The sequence below is a fragment of the Eutrigla gurnardus genome, assembly GCF_963514095.1.
Source record: "Eutrigla gurnardus genome assembly, chromosome: 10".
Taxonomy (NCBI): Eukaryota; Metazoa; Chordata; class Actinopteri; order Perciformes; family Triglidae; genus Eutrigla; species Eutrigla gurnardus.
This window is the reverse complement of record NC_139924.1, coordinates 22,084,555-22,097,768: the sequence shown is the minus strand read 5'-3', so window position 1 is coordinate 22,097,768 and position 13,214 is coordinate 22,084,555.

Below are 13,214 nucleotides of genomic sequence, written 5' to 3'. Positions count from 1 at the left end.
TGTATTTGCTTTTTAATAAGTTAAGAAATGATTTTATAGATCTGCTGCAGCACAGAGCTATTAGTGTGGGAGAGAAGTGAAGGAAACACATTTTGCACATGCTTTACTGTACAGGAGGATCCACTGGTTGAAGTTTAAATGTACGCTCCCACAGTAGAAGATGAGGTTGTCGTGGTGAATGTGTTACATGTATTTAATAACTGGGGGATGAGCTGGTGAGAAATCATAACTCATATGAATACGATTTGTACTTTGAAAGGAAGCTCTCCTATTCAACAATGACTAAAACATCTCATTAGCCTTCAGCTATCAATAAATTGATTTGTTTTCCATTTTAATAAGACATTTTATATGGTGATCATTTATCTAATGTAGCCCTGTAAGAAAGCTTTATGGCTTTCCCTGCAGCAGCTTGTCTATATGCGGTAGCTAATTACAGCCAACTTTGTTTATTTTTACCTGAGTCATCCAGACGAGGTAGCAAGCTTTAAACATTGACTTTAACCTTTTGAACAGCATCAAAGTTTCTGGTCGTTGCGTCTTCAGTTGTCAGAATCTTTATTCCAACAGTGGACTCAGAAATCATGAGTTTCAGAGCGGCAGGTGTTTCAGTTTAATGACCGACTGATGCGTCCATGGTTGATCGTAATAACCCGCATTATTGATTGATGATTCAGAGATAATAAACAGAGTATGTACATAAAATTGAGTGAAGGCATTTACGAGGACACCTACATGTTCGGTTTGTGCTTTCAGCAGCTGCCGTCGCTATGTGCAACCACAACGCATCCAGTTAACTCGTCAGTCATTAAAGTCGTACTTCGTAAGATTTGATATGCGTTGCTTCTAGCGGCCTCTTTGGCGGTAGATGGAACTGCAGGCGAGCCTCTGGGACCTCATCTCCCTCACCCAACAGTGTTGACTGTCTCTCATCTGTGTGATGCCTTCAAATGCTCCACACTGAAAGGAGGTCTGTGGTTTCCCCTCGTTGGCGGTCTCTTTGCTTCTTGATGACTTTCCTTCTTCACTTCCATTAGTTTATGTTTTTTTTTTCTTTGGAGTGGAAGTTGAATGGTGTTCTTTCTCTACCTGTTGATCCTCCATTGTGAGTCAGCAGTAATGAAATGTAGCTGGTCAAACACTAGACTAGAGGGAGCCTGACTCAGTAGTTGGAAGTTACCGATTTCCCATTACAAGTAAACACAGCATACTTCCGTGAGTAGCTCCACCTGGACAGACCAACCGCTGCTGACTGACAGAAAAGGCCTCAATACTTTTGAATGTTGCACGGGAATGTGGCCACAGACACGGAGATCCTATTTCTGGGCAAAGCAGCAACAAGCACTTTCATTAGTGGGTCACATGATCAATCACCATTATTTGAATCACTCTTTGATCGATAGGAACTTAAAAGACAATTAAATACATAAAGAAAATGTTACGGACTGCCAATTTAAGGTGAAATGTCGGCGTCCACGGCTGCTAGTTATTAAACGTGACAACTTCTACTGCACTGATCAAAAAGGCTTGTGTTTGTGGGACCCATTTTAAAACACAGTAAAGTCATAGTATTTGACATTCTGTCCCACATAGTTAGTAAGAAGTTAGTAAGAATCTGGTGATTTGGTGAGGAGATTTCTCCACCAAATACATGTTTAAGTCTGACCACTAAATACTGGGCCAATTGCTGATGTATTCTACCTGCTCACTTATAGCACACGGATCTCTTTCGGACTGACAAGCCGATGCACTCTGCCACACTTATGATGCCCGACTGCATGTGCACGCGTACGTACATTGTTTACAAACCATAAAAGGATCTAGAGGATGCAAGAGGGACGGTTTAAACTTAAGCTTCGGGGCTGGTTGCACAAAACACCTTTCGTTAAGACGCATCCATCCACCCCATCCATTTCCTTCCACTTATCCGAGGCCAGGTCGGCCAGAAAGGAGTTGTCTCTGCGCAATACCGCCTCCAGCTCATTATGCAAGTCACTGCACTGCCTGGGAGGCTCAGTCCAGGGCATAAATCTCTCCTCCTTTATCTTGTGTTCTGGGCTGTGTTTGCTGGGAAGTGGGAATCAAAGGATGATAGTTTCACCTCAGAAACTATTAGTTTGTCTGAAAGCATAGAAACAGACCGGCTGTGGACTTCAAATGAACATGAAATATCGTGTTCCTCCCAGTAAACCACCATTTGAGGCATCTCCTTGAATAAGTCACCACCTAATGGCTCCAGATTGATTCATCAGATGAATCATTTTTATTGCATTGGTTGTTCTGAAGTGATCATACAAGGAGGAAACTTACGTCTCTTTCAGCAAACACTCACATTTGATCATAAATGCTAAAACATGGGCTGTCAAGTTGGTGCCATTGTTTCCTGCTATAGTGGTGGAAGGAATACACCCATAGGGCCTCATGCAAGAACAACTGTTGTAAGCACATTTGTTCTTAAGGTGAGTGAACATGCTGAAAACACAATAGCAACATTTTAATCTTTTGGTTTCTACTATCTACTGAGGGAGATACATCTGGCACCAAGGCATCAGCTAAATAGGCTAATTCAGACGGCATGCACTGTGATACTATTAAATAGGCCACGTCATTATGTTGTTGTTGGTTTATTTTTGCAATATTTTGTAATTATAATATGAATAAAACATTTTGGAATATTGTGTTCTTCCCTCATTGGGTGCACCCATAGGGGTGGATGTGGGTGGCCACTGGTCGGTTCTGAACTACAAACCACATTTGTGTTTGAAACTCGCACTCAACCAGAGCACATGTAGCCTGACATCTGATTATACGAACGTTCAACTTTTTAAATGCGTCTACTGATTTAAGACTCGTACGAGTAAATGTCTGGGAATAAAAAGTTAGAGCGATTTAAGATAAGAATACAATTGCACGAGGCTCTTTGAGGCAAACAACTAGCACTTAACGTCAGAGCCAAAGTCAAATATTCTTTCAGAGTTCTGATGATTGAAGTGTGTTTGCTTCTTCCGTCGGCCCCTTAAAGTGCTACGGCAGCAAATGTGTCACCTGCATGAAGATGAGATAAATCAAAAGCTCCTCAAGTATTCAAAATGTATTCAACTGTTCTTTGGGCTTGGTCCGCCAAGCCATTAAATCCTGGCTGAGTCATTCTGTGGCGTCTTAATTAATGAGGCCACTTTGGAGATTTATTCTTGGGACCAATTACAGAATCTATGACTCTACAGCAAAATCAATCAGAGCTGCTAATGTGACATCATAAGTGACAAAGCAACTCCCTTCAATGGCATCAAGGAACGAGTAAGTAGAAATGGCTTCTGACCAGAGGAATGAAAGTCCTTTCTTTGACTAATAATGCGATCAAAGTTGTCGAATTTGACTAAAATGTAGTTTTATGTGAGTGAAAATGCACTAAAACTTAATGATATTATAACAGTAAATGTTACAACGTCAGTCTGTTATCCGGGTAATACATGTCAATGTGAGTTAATATGATTGTTTTTTAAAGTTACTATTGGAAGTTCATGTAATAATGACCTACACAACAACAGGTGAGTATTTGAAAAGGTGTTCCCACATTTTAATCTTTTGTTTCAATATTCTATGTTAGAAATGTTTGCACGTTATGCAATTTGCATTGAATTTTCCATGACAAATTAAGAATTGACAAATCCCTTCATAACTGTTACTGATAATAGAGTGGTGCAGGGATAAAATATTTGTATAGGCCAACCCGAGAAGTTAGCAACATCTCAACAATTGTTCGATAGATTGGCAAAAAATGTACAAATATGGCTACCAGTGGTAGCGTGGTAACTTTTCATCAAGTGTTATCAACAAATAAAAGTTTCAATCTATCCAAAACTGGTGATGGCTTATGACAAAATACCTGAAATATCAACAACAAAATCATATCAGCCTCAGCTGCACTTTATGTCTTGTGGTAACAAATGTTAGCACGCTAACATGCAAAACCTCCGGTCCATCCATCGTCTGCCACTTATCCTGTATTCAGGGTCAGACGGATAGAGTTTATCACAGGACCTACATGTAGAGACAGACAGGTAACCAGTCTATCACAAGGCTGACATGTATAGACAGACTGGATAACCAGTCTCTACATCATGTCAAGTGAGAAGTAATTCTCTACAATTGTACTTCTTTTTGGTTCATTTTGCAGTGGAGTCACTACCCTCTTGCTTTACATGCTAAACACTGATTGGACAGTTATTGCCTCTCAATGACGCTTTACTAGCACACGACTATGTTTCAACACATCATGGCCCAAGTCCCGGTATTCTTAAAATCCAATCATATTGAATGAGGAAGCTGTTGATGGCAATGATTGCATTTCACCTCATTTTTTAAAGCACTGTTGCACAGTTAAATTGGAGCGACTCTAACATTTGAGTCAGTATTTGTGTTTTATATAAGCGCCGACCAAGGTCCAGCAGGAGCTCATCTTGATGAACCAAACCAATTGTGACATAAATATTTGATTAGCTGTAGACTGCTAATAAATGCCACATCCGATGCAGAGACGGATTTATCCTGGAGAAGAAATTAGAACCCGGTTTTGAAAAAAACATTTTTGAGTATGAACTCTGTGCCTCAGCCTCTGTGTTTGGATGAAATCTCATCACTCCAGCCACTACGGCATATCCACTCTCAAACTTTAATAACATTCAGTTAATGAGTCCATTTAAAGTGAGCTCGTATCAATCCACAGGTTCAGCATGGATACATTACAGGAGTAAATGTTTACTTCTTGCACTTGATATGAGGCTTAATCTGTGGAAGGGAGATTACCAGTGACCTGCTGTGAATTATGAGGAGACCGTTAACGTTGGAGAGGGATGACTTCCCCCACAGCCCTCCAGGATGTTTTCTGTGACTAAACCCAGATACCTTTTTAAAGTATTGATTATTTTTTAACAGTTCTGTGTTTGACAGTGGCAGTATTTAATGCTTTCATTACATTAAAACTGTTGTCCTGTGCTGTTTAGGATGCTCCCCACATGAAACTAAGCATGAGCCAAAGATTCTGCAGGGAGCACTAATGTCTCCATTGTAATCAGACTGAAATCCTGCCGCAGCCACATATCACTGTACGATATTCATAATACAGGTCGTAAACTCACGAAGGATGAGGAAGGTTGACAGTTCTGAAACCAGACCTGCACGGGGGGCAACCAGGGGAACGAATCTGATGATAAAATTGTTGTTTTAGTTGTTTATCCAGCAAAAATGCCAAACATTTGCTGGATGCAGCTTCTTCAAATAAGCTTTTGCCTTTTTGTCAAACTCACTCACAAACACTCAAAATAAACGTCTGTGTTCAGAGGATATGTATACTTTCGTCTCATTACATGCATACAGTTTCTTTTCAAACTAAACCTACAAAGTAGCTTAAAGCAGCAAAAGGACCGGGTTAGCTTCAGAGAAACTTCATGGTTTCGTTTGTTTGTTACATTAAGTGGTTCGCCAACATTTGTTGTCTAAGCTTGTTAAAGGAGTCATCACCTGGTTTTATACGTATCCAGCCCCCCTTGGATCGCTTTGGATCAATTCGTAAAACTTATTAGAAAAAAAAAAAAAAATTTTAATCAAACATTGAGCTTGTTCTGACCCTTTTTCGTACCGCGATTTTATCACGCGAGATTACGCGCGAGGTTTTGACTGGTCCGGATGTGCATTGTATAATATGTAATGAGGCGCGCGTTGATTCGCCGCAGGAAGGACAGAGCCGGGGGGGCTTGCCTGCATGCAGACTCCAAAACATAATGGCGGCGCTTCGGCGATTTCAGGTAGCGGACGGGGCGGGGTTGGGTGGTGAAAGAGGGGTGGGCTTATGCAAGTAGCCGCCACGGTGACGTCACCGAAGGCGCAGAATCAAAATCTCGTGCTTTAGGAATGCACACCCTTGTGTGCTATTCCTGTTCGGAAAAAGAGCAGAAGCGAAAAAACGGCGCCACTTTCAAACTCCAGCCTTTCAGGCAAGTTTCAACTGAGGTCAAACACAGATATGCATGTTTTAACAAGAGAAATTGCGATTTCCGGGTGATGACTCCTTTAAGTCGTCAACTTAGGTCAAGCAACAAAACATCGGTAAAATAAGTCAATGTTGACTTAGTTTGAAAGTCTCATAGTCTTAGTCTCATCGGCTGTTCGGACCATCTAATAATGATTGAATGAAAATAACTCTTACATCTCATACACATGCTAAAGGGTGCGTTGGTATCATACTGTTGAAAGAGTTACTAACATTTACATTTACATTGGGGGCATTTAGCAGACGCCACCAGTACAGGAGGGTTTGGTGAAGCAAAGGGTTGTTTCCACCAGAAATAGGACCGATGAGTCATGTTTAAAGCATGGAACATGATTGGTGTTTGTTTGGCTGAACTAATCAGCTTTAAGTGTGTGACTTATGTTTGCTGCCTGAATCAAAAGCTTCTGTACCTTCATTTGACTGCAAATTGACTACTTGAGATGGTTGGACGCAAACTTCTATGTGCTTTTTCCATAAATGCAAAACTGTGATTGGCTGAACAAAAAAAAAAACATTAGAGAATCATTTAAAGTTTAGCCTTACTCCCGTTTGCAAGACAAACAACAAAGCTCCCAACAGTTTTTTTCTTTTCATTTTCCCACAACACTGTTCCTCTCATCTCGTATTCCCTCTCTCCTTCCTCCTTCCTTTTAAAACACTGGCACAGAGCTCGGCCAAAACTAATCGGTTTGTATTCATGCTTTTAGCCGGCCAGCTAAAAAGTATTCAGGATTCATTTAAGATGGAGCAGGAGGCACCGTTTTAAAACAGCATTATCCTTCCAACAACCTTCAATCAATTAGATTCTCTATTAAAAATAATACTGCTAATAGCACCTACAGACCTCACACACACACACACACACACACACACACACACACACACACACACACACACACACACACACACACACACACACACACACACACACACACACACACACTTGGATGTTAAAGAGGGTGGATGCAGGCATTTAGAGAGTAGTCTGTGATGCTGCTAACACATGAGGAATCAGCTTGTCTGCTGCACTTCATATCTGCCCAGTGTGATATATTTATACACACACACACACACACACACACACACACACACACACACACACACACACACACACACACACACACACACACACACACACACAGCCAACAGAAAATGGGCAGGGACATTCTGGGAGTCAATCAAAAAAGAAACCCATTGGCTGAATGACCAAAACAAACTCCCAATTAGAGCAGATAGTTCGAGGCTATGCAGAATAAACAGCTGCTACCGTTTTGGACTGTTAGCTGACTGGAACTCACTAAGAGCTATCAGCCAACAGAGAGGCTCGCGGCAACCTCAGTGAATCGCAACGCCATGAATAACCGACGGGACACTTTGAGAACAAAGAATTTTCCGCCAAACATCATCTCACACCAACAAAAAAAAAATGTGCTTTAGTTATTTGATACAAAAAAAAATGTGCTTTAGTTATTTGATACCGTCAAACGAGAATTCAACACCGTTTCTTCTGGTGGTGTTCCTTTACTGAAAATAAACCTTTTACGACGACAGCTGATTAAATGTCTTCCGTCGTGGTGCCTAACGATCAGTAAACCATATCCAGGTTTTTCTTAATCTTCCAACCAGGCCCTCTCCTCTCGCACGCTGCCCCCACTCTGTTTTCCTGACAGATACGATCTCCGTCTCTCCTTCGTAGTGTAGATGGATTGCAAAGTTCCCTGCCCTATAAATCTATAAATATTCACTTTGGAGATCGAAGACGATAAATCGGTTCCATAAAAGCGCTGCACACGCGGGACAGCACGGGCACACACTCACACATATCATACAGACTCATACAGACATGGGGCGACTCCTCACTAAGTGTGTGTGCAGCTGTAGCCTCTTCATATGATGGACTCTGGTTCTGTTCGCAAGCACTGTCTCTGTGTCGTTATGCTTCTGACTGATAAGAGTCAGACATACACACACATACACACACACTCTGATGGGACTCTTAATCCAACCATAGATGGATTTTCCCCGTCTGATTTGGAATTGATTTAGGGATATTACAATGCAATGTATGGTTTTACTGTTTTTCCCTGCTTAATCCAAATTCCCTCTTGCGTAACTAAACCATCAGCATCGCTGCTCTTTGATGTCTTGTTTCTTTATTGTCTGCTGGCTTGATATTTTTCATAAGCCTCCTCCCCAACTCTTTTTCATCGAATAAAACAAGTTTTCAGGGAGTATCTTTTATGTGTTGTGTAGTGTGACTTCACAGGTCTGAGCAAAACAAGTGCGCAAGTGTGCTTCACTCCCCGCCTCTGGGAGATACTTCGCCAAAGGAGAGCAGGCGCCAGCTTCTGATGGAGACCGTCGTGGCTGAAGAAACTGGAATCCAGCCAAAACACTAGCACCTCCGTCTGGAGTCTTCTATTGGTGGGAATCAGGGACCACCAACTCACTGTTCCGCTAATTTTCTGTAACCAGTGCAACATTAGCGTGAAAACTTAGTGGAATTAATATGCAAATTGATCACAAGAAAAAAAGGGAGTGCAATAGGTAGATAGATTTAAATAAATAAATCTGCCATAAGTGCAGTTGGATTCTCTTAGCACCTCGGTTGTCTTTCCTCAGGCTTTTTAAATTCTCCTTCCCATCTTTCTTTGACCTCACAATGCTTTTGATTGAGGTCAAGGAAATGTGGTAACTAAGACAGGATGTACATTTTAAAGACACCTCCCAGGGTCTGAGATCTTTGCTGTCTGAGTTTGCTGTACTACTAAAACCAATCAATAGTGAAATCACATCGCTGTTGTTGCAGTGTGATCATTTCTTTATAATGTTTATGTTTTATCTTTACACAACCAGGGATAGAAAGTACTTCACATTTACAAGATAAGGAAATATTAACCATAACACATCCAGATCAAACAAGACAACGGTACCATCAAGGGAATTCATTCCAAACCTTCAACATAAAATCAGCCTTTATGCTGATGATATTTTATTGTACTTACAGGAACCATTACTGTCACAAGTAGAAACCTTTAATCTCACTAACACGTTCTCTACAATCTCTCTGCACAATGAACTGGAACTGAAGTCCACTATACTCCCACATTGAGAGGATGCCTGGGATTCCTCAGAACAGAACTCATCACTCCAACTTCACACTGGTAACATCAGATACTTGGGTATTACCGTCTCCCCAAGGCTGTCAGAGTTGTTTCACCTTAGCTACACTCCATTATTAAAAACAGTAAAGACCTCCCTCATTGGCCAGATTACAACTGTCAAAATGAAAATACTCCCCCATATGAACTATTTGTTTTCTATGCTGCCAACAGATAAATAGTGCAAATCTTTCAACTGTCTCATTATACATTTTTACTGGGAAAAATAAAAAAGCGAAAATTCAACCATCCACTCTACAAAAAAGTTAATCTGAAGGTGGACTAGATGCTCCAAACTACCACTCCTACTACCACCTGGTAAATCAAATACAATATCTAAATGGATCCATCAAATCAACCACAATATATCATGGATGGGCTTGGAACAACTTTATTGCAAAAACATCTCACTCCCTGATTTCCCTTTCGTCAGCACAGCCATTAAACAACATCCCTGTTTTACTGCATACTGCATCTCCACAACTCAGCCTGGTGGAAAGTCATTAAGATTTTTAAGTCTACTCCAACACCATGTAAATACACTCCTATTTGGCAGACTTCAAACTCCTCCGCTCCCCTCTTCATCACACATGGGCGCAAATGGTATCACACATATTCATCATCTTTTCAATTAAATTCACAGACTTCAAAGATGTACATAACCAAAACAAAAAAACGAATAATTACTTTGAACATTCCAAAATGATTAACTCCAACTTCTGAGTTAATTAATGACAACAAAAAGTGTTCTGAACCATGAAGAAATCAGCGAATGGAAGCATCAACAAAATTAACAGCTAGATTCTTTCAATGTCACAAGATCACGCAAGAATCACCGAATCAGGTATCAAACAAAAATGCATCTTGTCAGACTAAAAGATGTAAATAGTTGTGACGGCTTAGTGCACGGACCAATCAGCATCCGAGGAGCTACTGGCAGCTGAGGGCGGGGCTTATCTGAAGGCGGGGCTTAGCTGTGCAACAATACGGAGAGGCAACCGTTCTTTCAAAGCAACAATGACGGCTCCTAAAGAGGTTATTGTAGATGCTGCAACAGCATCAATTATATCACAACTGATGCTTATTTCTTCACTGTATGTTTTGGAAATTCCTTCCCTTTTCCAAACAGTATCCAATTACCAATTCTCATATGATTCTGTGTAACAAACCAGCTGGTGGGTCAGGTTAACAATAAATTGTCTTTGAGATTAAACAGACATGACATGTGAAACACTAAAGAGAGTCTGAGTCCTCCGTAGGAAGGCTGATCCAGTACGAGCCGTTGTTCTGGTGACCTCAGAGGCCCTGTGGACCTGTATGGGATTGTGTAACCTTTAAAGTATTATAATGAATTTCACCAGGAAGCCACTGTATGGTGCAGCACTGGTTTAAAAGCAGTCTTTGTTAGTAATGGTGCGACCAAATATTGAACCGCAGCATTCTGCAGCTCCGTGGCTTGAGTTGAAGTTCTCTGAATATTGACCCTTGATGTGTGATGTCATTTTTCGGTCATTTGTAACTGAAACGTTTAGAAATCAACAAGATGTTGCACTTTCAACCTGGGCAGTAAAAAAAATTCTTTTTTCATAAAAAGTCAAATAAATCAACTACGGCTGTCACAATATAACATTCATTTCAATTATGACTTCACTTCGATTATGGAAGAATTGACAATGACAATATTATCGCAATATTTATAGAAAATGAATTCCATTCAGACAGTGTAGTGAGGTGAAATGTGTATTTATTCAGTATGTAATGACTTGAGGTGCTTGATTATTATTATAACAATATTATTATATTTCTATGATATCATTTTTAATTTCTTGAACATAACTTTTATCGTCAATACAGAACGTTGTGACACAATTAAAAACAACAAAAGTATCCAAAAACAAAACCTGAAATTATACCTGAGTAATGAATATCTGTATTTATAGACACACACTTGTTCAGTAGAATTAATTTCATATCATTTGAGGGTTAAAGAGCAGCTCCCCGCTCCTGGCAGCCCACGTCGTCATGGCATTCATCAGTCTAACTGCAGGCAACGCTGAAGATGAAACCGAGAGCGTGAGACCAAAGAATGAAATGAAAATGTTAAATGGAAGAAAACTTCAGTTAGGCAGAAGAAAGCTGCTTAGCAGGTAAAAACTGAAAAGGTTTGTCAGCACAAATAAAGTGAGAAAGTGCTGTAAAACAAAGCCAATCACACACTCACAGAGAAGCGAAAAGGTTAGAGGAAAGAAAAGCAATAGAATTCAGGGGGAAAAAGGTCAAAATGATATAGATAGGTGAAGAGAATAGAATACAGACAGGGAAGTCCTACATTATGAAGTGATGGTGTGTGTGTGTGTGTGTGTGTGTGTGTGTGTCAGCGTGTTTCCTGCCTTAATGAGGCTGTGGCTCACTGGAGTGAGGAGGGCGAAGAGGCCGACTCCTCCACCAATCCCTCCTTATTAAACAGGTAGAGAGAGAAGGGGAGGCAGAGGAAGAGGAGGGAAGAAATAGAGAGGAAAGTAAATAAGGTTGGTCTGAAGGAAGAGAGGAGGAGACATGAAAGAGCAAAGGAGAGAGTAAGGAAGAGGATGGTGGAGAAAGGGAGCGACAAGGAAGGAGAAGAAGTGAGCCAACGGTACGAGGTTAAAGAAAGAGGTATTTGTGTCACATGCTGTTTAAGCTCTCCTACTGTATAAACAGATTCAGTGTCACTCACACAGAGGGATCACTGAAGTTCTCATTTTGCACAACTCTTGTGCTAAAGATACGTTCATGTTTGTCCAACTTGTAGTATGAATAGTTGTACAGTGAACATTTCAGAGATGGATGAAACATTTCTTTCACCTTTAATTGCAGACTATTTTCATACAATGTTCGTATTCCTAAAAAAAAGTATGCACTATAATATTGTATGTAACCCACATAATCATGAGCCAGGACAGGTGACGTCATTTACAGAGCAAATAAAGCCCAGACAGGGAAGACGTGGTTGGGTGGGTCCAAACACCCAGGACTTTCACCCAGGACGGTCATGTCCCGTGTGGAACCAGAAATGATGGTTGACTTAATTGTCAACTAAGGGCCTGTCCACACGAAAACGTTTTCAGTGCGTAAACACAGAAGTCTTGTGCGTTTCGCCCTTCCGTCCATACGAATCCGGCGTTTCCGCAGCGTGAAAACTCACTTTTGAAACCAGCTGCAGGGTGGAAAAGAAAAAAACGGCACCCCTCCGTTTCGTGTTCGTTTTCGTGTGGACGGCGAAAATGAATACGCTGACATCATCGCCCCGCTCCTCGACCCTCGAGCCTGACTTCTTCCCCCGCGACGTCTCGTAACAACAACAACAACGGCGGCCTCCGTGCTCGTAGCAGATATTCTGCTCGTCTGTACGACGGCGTATCAGGGCCGCTGTATGAAAAAAAAACGGAGCCGAGAGAGAGGGGCGATATTCCGGGGAAAAAGTTGCAGATATGCTACTTTATTACGATGCTAACAAACAACCGCTAGCTAACTTCCCATGAATGTAGGCATTTATTTGTCTAATTAATCCATCCCAACGTGTGACAACGCCTCGTCAAGGTCCTTAGGGTGACGGTTGTTGGTGCTTATTGTTGGTTTTATTTATACGGGCCAAATTGTCATCTTATGGGTGTTTATTGATCGGGTGGTCGGGCGGAGATTAGCCGTAACTCTCACGTGTTGCCATAGCAATGGCAAACATCCGGTCAAGCTCCCTCTCTTCTTCTGCATTTTTGTAGCAGAAACAGCGCCGCATAATGGCCTGGAATATGTACTACAGCGCACTGAGTCGTTTTCAGTGGATTCGTCTGGACGCGGATTTTCTTGAAACGACGCCAAGGCAAAACGGAGAAAAAAAAGTTTGTTTTGCTTTGTCTGGACGGTCCCTAAATTCTATACCTTAGTCATGCCACGTTCATACTCATACATACTGACGGCTCATGTTGCACGACCCTCAAAACAAAACACAAACTTGCAAGCAAACA